Source organism: Symphalangus syndactylus, chromosome 14 (genome assembly GCF_028878055.3).
Source record: "Symphalangus syndactylus isolate Jambi chromosome 14, NHGRI_mSymSyn1-v2.1_pri, whole genome shotgun sequence".
Lineage (NCBI taxonomy): Eukaryota > Metazoa > Chordata > Mammalia > Primates > Hylobatidae > Symphalangus > Symphalangus syndactylus.
The window spans coordinates 67,099,578-67,109,091 of NC_072436.2; positions in this window are offsets into that span (position 1 = coordinate 67,099,578).

Genomic DNA, 9,514 nt, shown 5'->3' on the forward strand with positions numbered 1-9,514 from the left:
TTCAGTGGCTCAAGCCTTTAATCCCAGTACTTTGGAAGGCCGAAGCAGGAGGATCACTTGAGCCTGGAGGGTGTTGAGGCTGCAGTGAGCTATGCTTGTGGCACTACACTCCCACCTGGGTGGCAGAGTGAGACCCTATCTCAGAGAGAAAGACAAGAAAAGAAAAGAAAAGAAAAGAAAAGGCAAGACAGAATGAAAGGAAGAAAGAAAGAAAGAGAGAAAGAAAGAGAGAGAGAGAGAAAGAAAGAAAAGAAAGAAAGAAAGAAAGAAAGAAAGAAAGAAAGAAAGAAAGAAAGAAAGAAAGAAGAAAGAAGAAAGAGAAAGAAAGAGAGAGGAGGGGAGGGGAGGGAAGGAGGGAAGGAAGGAAGGAAGGAAGGAAGGAGCACTGCTTTATGGAGACAGTCACTCACCTATGGACAAAACTTCCATAAGCTACAGTCACATTAAGAGCTAAACACTATGTAGGCAGCTGAAAACCTGTCACCTGGATCACAGAATTAAAAGCCAACTGCAGAAAAATTCCTTCTTTTTAAACCACAACTAGAGTACAAACCTCTAAGCCACACATCTGGCCCTACCAAAAAATTTTCCATATGAATATTTTTTCCTCTGCATCCCACTCTCAGGTTTTTATTTCTTAGTATTTCTGGCCAATGCACCAAATGTTGAAGTTTCTGAAACTGCACACTCCCAACTTCTAAGTTGAAGCCCACTCAAGGGGCAAGGCCCCTCCCCATATAAATCTAACGTAATGAGGGAGAACACTGAAGGGCACATGTCCCTGCTGCTGGCAGCTGCCTCCCAAGAGGAAAAGAAATCAGAGCTGAGACAGGCACACCCAGCTCACCCTCCCTAACTTTACTGAACAGAGAAGAAACTTCATTTTCCTTGGAGAAAGGATGGGAATTTCAGTAATGGGTAACCCCGCTCGTGGAGGAAAAAAAGCAGAAATGGAGAAAAAGAATCCTCCCCAAAATGAAGGATGGCGGAGAAGAAAACTAAAAGGAGCCTGCATCTTTGATGGCATCCTATAGCTGCCACACCAGCCCTGAGACTTCTGCCTCCAGACTTCTTGACACATAAACATTTGTTATGGGTGGAACCGTACACCTCAGGAAAAGATAGGTTGAAGTCCTGACCCACAGTACCTCAGAATGGGAATTTATTTGGGTCTTTAACAGAGGTAATTGAGTTAAAAAGAGGTCATGATGTTAGGGAAGCAGGAGCCCAGGAGAGCCACACTGATACCATTTTAAAATCAACTCCATCTTAAACCTAGCAAGGCACATTCCTTGCCAGTCACAACCCATGGTGCTGAGATGTTTACAGCTGAGGAAGCAGCTTGGTAATGACTGCAAGGACAAACTCCTACAACAACAGAAAGTCCAGATGTCCCAACACCCAAAACAACACATCCTTTCAAGATAATAATAGTTATGTTTTGATGTACTCACACACGCAAAAATGTCAAGTATCGTTTTCTTGAAATCAATAGGATGATACATTTTGTCATGCTGTCTGCTCACCTTCACGTAGTCATGGTTTAGTTTCATCTTTATGTAGACAAGACCCCTATAAAAGAAAAATAACTTAAAGACAGTGCATTCCTCTGCTTGCTTTGTGAGGACACCCTAGTCTGTAATGTAGTCATTTCTAATAAGCTTGCTTCTTTTACTGTGCTCTGTGGCTCACCTTGAATTCCTTCCTGCCTGAGATCCAAGAACCCTCTCTTAGAGTCTGGATCAAGACCCCTTTTTCTGGTAACAATTAGAGTGGGTCCTGATCTAACATGACTGTTGTCTTTATAAAAAGGAAAATTTTGGACCCGAGGACAGACAGATACATGCACAGATGGAAGATGATGTGAAGAGACACGGGGAGAAGACAGCCATCTACAAGCCAAGGATGCCTGAGGCTACCAGAAGCTGCAAGAGAGACCTCAACAGATCCTCAACAAGTACCTGCAGGGGGATCACAGCCCTGCCAACACCTAGATTTCAAAGGTCTAGGCTCTAGAACTGTGAGACAATAACTTTCTATTGTTTGAGTCATCCAGTTTGTGATACTTTGTTATGGCATTCCCAGGAAACTAATACAGCTTGGATCTATATACATATCTGTTCCAGTTATTTATTGCTGTATAACAAATTACACCCAAAACGTAGCAGCTTAAAACAATAAACATTTATTATCTCACACAGTATCTGAGCTCAGTATCTGTGAACCAGGAATTCAGGAGCAGCTTCAGTGGATATTTCTGCCTCTCATGAAAGTCTCAGAGGAGAAAGTCAAGATGTTGGCTGAAACATCCAGAAAGCCTGGCTGGGGCTGGAGGATCCAGGTTTAAGTTGGCTCACTCCTGTGACTGGTGCTGGATGACAGTGAGAAGCTCCAGTTCCTCTCCAAATGAGCCTTTCCAGAGGGCTGCTTGAGTGTGCTCATGACATGGCAGCTGCATTTGCCTAGAATGAGTGACCCAGGCAGAAGCTGGAATACCTTTCATAACCTAGGCTCAGAAGTCACACACCCCCATTTCTACAATGTCCTGTCATCACACAGGTTAGTCTGATCACTGTAGGAGGGGCATGAGCATCAGGAGGTCAGATAATTGGGAGCCATTCAATGACTGCTATGTCATTGAAGTGAATAAAATACCATTTTAATGTTCTTGTTTATAATTTACCTCTCTAGACATGGAAACTGGACATTCTTTTTTTTATTTTTTTTGAGACAGGGTCTCATTCTGTCACCCAGGCTGGAGTGTAATGGTGCAATCATAGCTCACTGCAGCCTTGACCTCCTAGGCTGAAGCCATCTTCTGCCCCAGCCTCTAGAGTAGCTGGGAGAGTAAAGGAGGATGGAGGATAGCAAGAGGATAAAAATATAAATTTGGTCCCTAAATCCCAAATACCAAATGTGGGGCATCAAGGGCTGGGCAGCAGGGTATGGCTAGAAAAATGAACAGCCAATTCAAAGCAAATAAAAAGCAATCCTGTTGCACTCACTGAGAGTGCAGAATTCATCTCTATGAAAGGTAATTCAAGCAGGAAAATCAATACAAGAAGGATTTATAGAAATTTAAAGATGATTAGCAAAACCACAAATTAATAAAGGAATATTGAAATTTAGTGAGTTTGTCAGTTAAGATTTTCTTGGTTCTAGGCCGGGCGCAGTGGCTCACGCCTGTAATCCCAACACTTTGGGAGGCCAAGGCAGGCGGATCGCAAAGTCAGGAGATTGAGACCATCCTGGCTAACACGGTGAAAGCCTGTCTCTACTAAAAAATAAAAAAAAAAGAGCTGGGCGTGGTGGCTAGCACCTGTAATCCCAGCTATTCGGGAGGCTGAGTCAGGAGAATCACTCAAACCCGGGAGGCGGAGGTTGCAGTGAGCAAAGATCGCACCATTGCACTCCAGCCTGGGCAACAGAGCGAGCCTCCGTCTAAAAAAAAACCCAACTAGTACTAGTTTAAAGGGAACCTACTGGAAGAACACTGGGCACCTCACTGAACACAAGCCGCAAACATGCTAGGCCCCAGGCAGCTGCAAAGACCCCAGCAGGGGAGGATCGTGCAGCTTCCCTCTAGAACATCACCACTGATGGGACTCTGCTCTAGGGACTTCCAGCCCATGAGTCTCTTGGTTCCATATTCCAGTTCCTCCCAGAAGAGAGAATATGGCTGGCCCTACCTGGACCAGTTCTCCTCCCCTGGACCAATTACCTGCCTTGGGGAAGATTTAAAGAGCACAGACCTGGCTGCTGTGATTTGGGGGCAGTTCTCAGGCAATTGTGAGCAAAGCACCACCCAGGCAGCTCCCTACCACAGGGCCCATCGTGAGTCATTTCTTTTGGCACACATCTCAGGAGAGCTCTGGCCTGCAGTAGGCCAATCCACACCTTTGCTGGTGCTTGTGAGCTCCCTTACATTACCCTGTTCTTACGTCCTGTAACATCTTGACCAGAAAGAAAACAATCTTTCCTGCGGCCAGCCACGATGACACCCACAGCCCAGAGAATGATGTAAAGCCTGTCCTTACTTTTTGCTCAATAAAGCCCTTCAGGCAACCCAGACAACCTCAGGTGGGAAAGCTCAAGTCCCACGTTCTTTCTTCCCCTAGTTCCCTCCCTCTTCTCTTTTCTACTCCTCTGTCTCTATCTATTCCTTCCTAGCCCTGTTCATCCTGCTCCCAGGCTCCAGATTCTGGGGTCCATTCTGACAGAGACCCTTGTGGACAATGTCTTGGAGACAATTCTCTCCGTGGCAGAGGGAGCCTCCTTACAGCACTCTGAGTCTGGATAACTGTGGGTCTTGTAGATTCTTCAGAGTAAAACATCTTAAAAGACAAACAGGCCTTTACCTTGCTAATTCAAATCACCTCCCAGAATTCATTTTTAGTCTAAGAGACCCTCTCCACAACAAGGGTGAAGATGAACCAAGAGGGGTCCACAACATGGGTCATTCTTTTTTTTTTTTTTTTTTTTTTTTGACGGAGTCTCACTCTGTCACCAGGTTGCTGGAGTGCAGTGGTGCGATCTCGACTCACTGCAACCTCCGCCTCCCGGGTTCAAGCAATTCTCCTGCTTCAGCCTCCTGAGTAGCTGGGACTACAGGTGTGCACGACCATGCCCGGCTAATTTTTGTATTTTTAGTAGAGACGGGGTTTTCATCATGTTGGCCAGGATGGTCTCAATCTCCTGACCTGGTGATCTGCCCGCCTTGGCCTCCCAAAGTGCTGGGATTACAGGCGTGAACCACCGTGCCCAGCCCCTCTGCTGTCTGGCTGTGTGTCTTACGACTCCTATTAGCTATCTGTAACTGCTCAGAAACACAGATACAACTCGACACTGGGAGGAGGGAATAATGGCAGCGTGTGTCACTTCACCCAGCAGGCTCTAAATTATGAGACTAAAAGAAAAATGTCACTGAGGAGCCATTACCTCCCATGGCAGAAGCTGAGGGAAAAACACTAATCAGTACTGGCGAGGGGGTGGGCAGACAGTGTGGGATGCAGACCTCTTAGTCAGCTGCCCTGGTCCTGTCCTAGAATAAAGAACTTTTGGAATGCGACCAAGAAAGTTATACCCAAACTAGTGGGGTGACACCTTCAAGGTGAATAGCATCTCAGCCATATTTGAGCTCCTCTTAAACATAGAAAATCATGCTATAAGAAGCAGCATTTAATCTGAGTTTTATTATCTGCCAAGGGAGGCCATTTAAAGTTTTTTTTTTTTTTTAATTAAGCCTACCAAAGCAGATTCGCCCTATTGGTGACAGTGGGTGTAGATGAAAAGGTGATATAACAGGACAAGCCCTGGACTCCAAACCCGATTTGAATATAGTATGGAAAGTCACCCTGGGTGAGGGAAGGCAAAGAATGGGATGGGGACCATATAGTCAGATGTGGGTTACTGCCAAAAAAAAGTCTACCTTTGTTTCGGGGTTGCTTATTAAATTATTAAAATTAACTAAATAAAAGTAATTTACAAATGAAGGTGAGAAATGGGGCAGGAAAGTCAGTAAGCCCTTAGGAATTTTTATGTACCTATTTTTTAAATGAGATTTTGAAAAATGTTTAGAAAATACTAGATTCACAAAAAAATAAACATCTGTATAACTCTATTATATTTTGAATGTTGAAATTATATATTTCTCCCACTAGCCCTCTAAGTCCCAAAGGTGATCTCAGTAAGTTTGGGGTGGTATGCACATCCTAACTTATGAAATGGCATTATAATAGGGACCTCTTCAGCTTCTTCAACTCCCCACTCTGATCCACTTGGTAAAAATATCCCTTTAAATGTCCTCAAAAGTGTTTACCTACATATAGCTGCCATGTATGAGGCTAAATGATGATCAATGCAAGGTGAATGGACCCAGATCCTGGAACTCCCATGAGCTTGCAATTTGGGAATGATTAGGAATAACTGGAAGCACAAGTTATTAAATAAATACACAAATGTAACGAAGGTGACTTTCACCCCAAATAGCCAGAGCAATTTTAAGCAAGAAGAAAAAAGCTGGTGGCATGACACTTCCTGATTTCAAAATGTCTTACAAAGTGACAGTAATCAAAACAGGATAGTACTGGCATAAACACAGACATATAGACCAATGGAACAGAATAGGGAGTCTAGAAATAAATCCATGCATATGTGGTCAACTGATCTTTGACAAGGGTGCCAAAAACACAATGGGGAAAGCATAATCTCTTCAGTAAATGATTCTGAGAAAACTGGATATCCACACACAAAATAATGAAATTGGACCCCTAGCTCATGCCATATACAAAAATTAACTCAAAATAGATTGAAGACTTAAATGTAAGACCTGAAACCATAAAACTACTAGAAGAAAATAGGGGAAAAGCCTCTTGATGTTGGTCTGGGCAACGATTTTTTGGATATGACACCTAAAGCACAGACAACAAAAGCAAAATAAACAAGTGGGATTGCATCAAACTAAAACGTTTCTGCACAGCAAAGGAAACACTCAACACAGTAAAAAGGCAACCTATAGAATGGGAGAAAATATCTGCACATCATATGTCTGCTGAGGGTTTAACCACCCCCCCAGCACACACACATACACACACAAATAACCCAATTTAAAAATGGACAAAGAACCTGAAAAGACATTTCTCAGAAGAATGCCCAACAAGTATAGTACATGAAAAGGTGCTCAACATTATTACTCATTAGGGAAATACAAATCAAAACCACAAGGAGGTATCACCTCATACCTGTTAGGATGGCTCTTATTGAAAAGACAAAAGGTAACAAGTGTTGGTGAAGTTGCAGAAAAAAGGGAACCCTTGCACACCATGGTTGGGAATGTAAATAGCTATAGTCGTTAAGAAAGCGATATGGAGGTCCCTCAAAAAATTAAAAATGGAACTCCCATATGATCCAGCAATCTCATTTCTGGGTATATATCTAAAGGAAATGAAATCAGAATCTCAAAGAGATATCTGCACTCTCATGCTCACTGTAGCATTATTTGCAATAGCCAAAATACAGAAACAAATGTCTGTTGATGAATGAATGGATTTAAACATTGAGATAGATAGATGATAGATGATAGATAGATAGATAGATAGATAGATAGATAGATAGATAATAGATAGATAGATAGATATGATATGATATTTATTTATATAGATATAGATATAGCTTATTCAGTCTTTAACAAGAAGGAAATCCTGCCATTTGCAACGTGGATGAACCTGGATGACATTATGCCAGGTGAAATAAGCCAGGCACAGAAAGACAAATGCTGCATAATCTCACTTACATGTGGAATCTAAAACAGTAAAACACATAGAAGCAGAGAGTAGTTGCCAGAGTGGTCACCAGGGTGAGAGGGAAATAAGAAGATGTTGGTCAAAGGATCCAAAGTTTCAGTTACACAGAATGAATAAGTTCTGGAGACCTAATGCATAGCATGGTGACTATAGTTAGTAATATTGTATTAGATTCTTGAAATTTGCTAAGATCATAAGATCTTAAGTGTTCTAACCCTAAGGAAAAAAAAAAAGAAAACATTAACTATGTGAGGTGCTGGATATGTTAATTAGCTTGATCATGGTAACTTTTTCACAGTGTATATGTACCTCAAAACATCAAGTTGTATACCTTAAATATATACAATTTTTATTTGTCAGTTATACAATAATAAAGATGAAAAAATAAATTTTTTAGCATATCTCCCCAATTTAGCATTTGTGTTTATGTACAAATTATATATCAGCACTAGTTTTCCAATATATCGTATACGTTACAAAACATACATAAAATTTTGAGGGATGAGGTTTTAAATAATTATTACATAATAACACCTTAGTAGGAGTAAAGTGATAGAATAAGCTTCATTATTTTTGAAAAGTTTAGATACTGACCTGGGAATTCTACAATCATTAGGCAAATACTAGCAAATTAATAAGTGTTAACGTTATTTTTGCTTACAAATATGATTTCTAATTTGTTAAAAAGTTTTGAAAAGCATATTTGTAAATAATCAAAGGAAATGTTCTAGTATTCATTTTGCAGAATTGTAATGTTTAATTAAAATTTGTGTCATGAAATGTGTCATATATAAGAGTACACAAAGATAATCAGTTTAAAAGAAAAAAGAAAGATTGTTTTCATTTGGTTCAAGCAAAAAATAATTGTAAAAAGGTAAAGGATGTTTAATGGATAGTGAATAACTGTTGGGCCAGAAATAATCTGTACCCCGCTGGCAAGTCTCCTGGATAAATGTGCATTGCATCTAATGTATGTCAAGCCCTGGGTGCAGAAAAGATACAAAGATGAGTAAGAGCTGATGCCTGCCCGCAAGGAGCTTGGTGTCGAGTAGCGGGGATAGGTGTCTATACAAATAGCTAATTTATACAAAAACACAGAATTTGACCAAGGCTTAACAACAATAACCAAAAAAAGATACCGAGAGCACAGTGACAAGGGGACGGACAAGTCTATTTGAGAATTTGAGTCACCTTGAGCAAGGCCTGGAGAAAAAGCCAGGAAGAGCCTCACTGGAGAAGGCCGTGAACAAGGGACTTAGAAAAAAGAGACTTGAAGGCTTAGGAAGGGTGGGTGAGAAGTAGTAGGGACAAGGGGCATGAGGAAGGGCAGTGTCTAAATCTGGGCCTTGCTCTTAGACTTTCCAGAGGGCCCAAGAGCCCCTAAGGATGAGGCTAATGTGGCCAAAGTGATAGGAAGGTTGGGCACAGATGTTGGGTCAGGTAGGGGCTCTTGAGGGAAATCTGGAGGGCGGCCTCAGCCCTAGACTCACCACCTTGGGAGGTGGTGGACCAGGTCTGCTGTGGGATAGGCGGCTTCCTGCCTGGATAGCCAAGTCAGGGGCTGGATCAGGAGACTGACAGGAAGGCAATGCGGCCGACGTGAGAAAGTAGAAGCAGGAGAGTAAAGTGGTTAGGGGCACAGTACCGGAACCCAACTTCTGAGTTTATGTCCCAGATCTCCACCTTCTAGCTTCTTAATCCTGGATCAAAACTTAAACTCTCTGTTCCTCAGATTCCTCTTCCATAAAATGTGGACAATAAAATCACCCACCTCATAGAGCTGCGGTGAGCAGCAGGAAAGGAGCTGACAAATAGAAACTGCTGGCACAGGGTTAGCACCCATCAGTGTTAGCTGGGAGTATTCTCTAGGCATTTGACCAGAGGGTCCTTCCATTTCTCTATCTCACTGATTTTTTCAAAAATCCATTTCATTGTCATCGAGGGCCAACTCATTCAGTTGGTCAAAACGTGGACTACTGAGGCCAGTGGGTTGAGGCTCAGTCTCTCTATGGATCCATTAATGCTTCTTGGTTCCACATCAATGATGGAGACTGCTTCCAGCATAGTCCCCATCTCAAAATAGGTGCCCTTGGTCATGGGAGGGCCTATGGGAAAGCAGGGGTGGGCCAAGGACCCCATCCCCCATTGAACAATCAGTGTGGACCCCACCACTCCCATCCTTTAATTTTCTAAAGTAAGGAGAGAGACAAAAC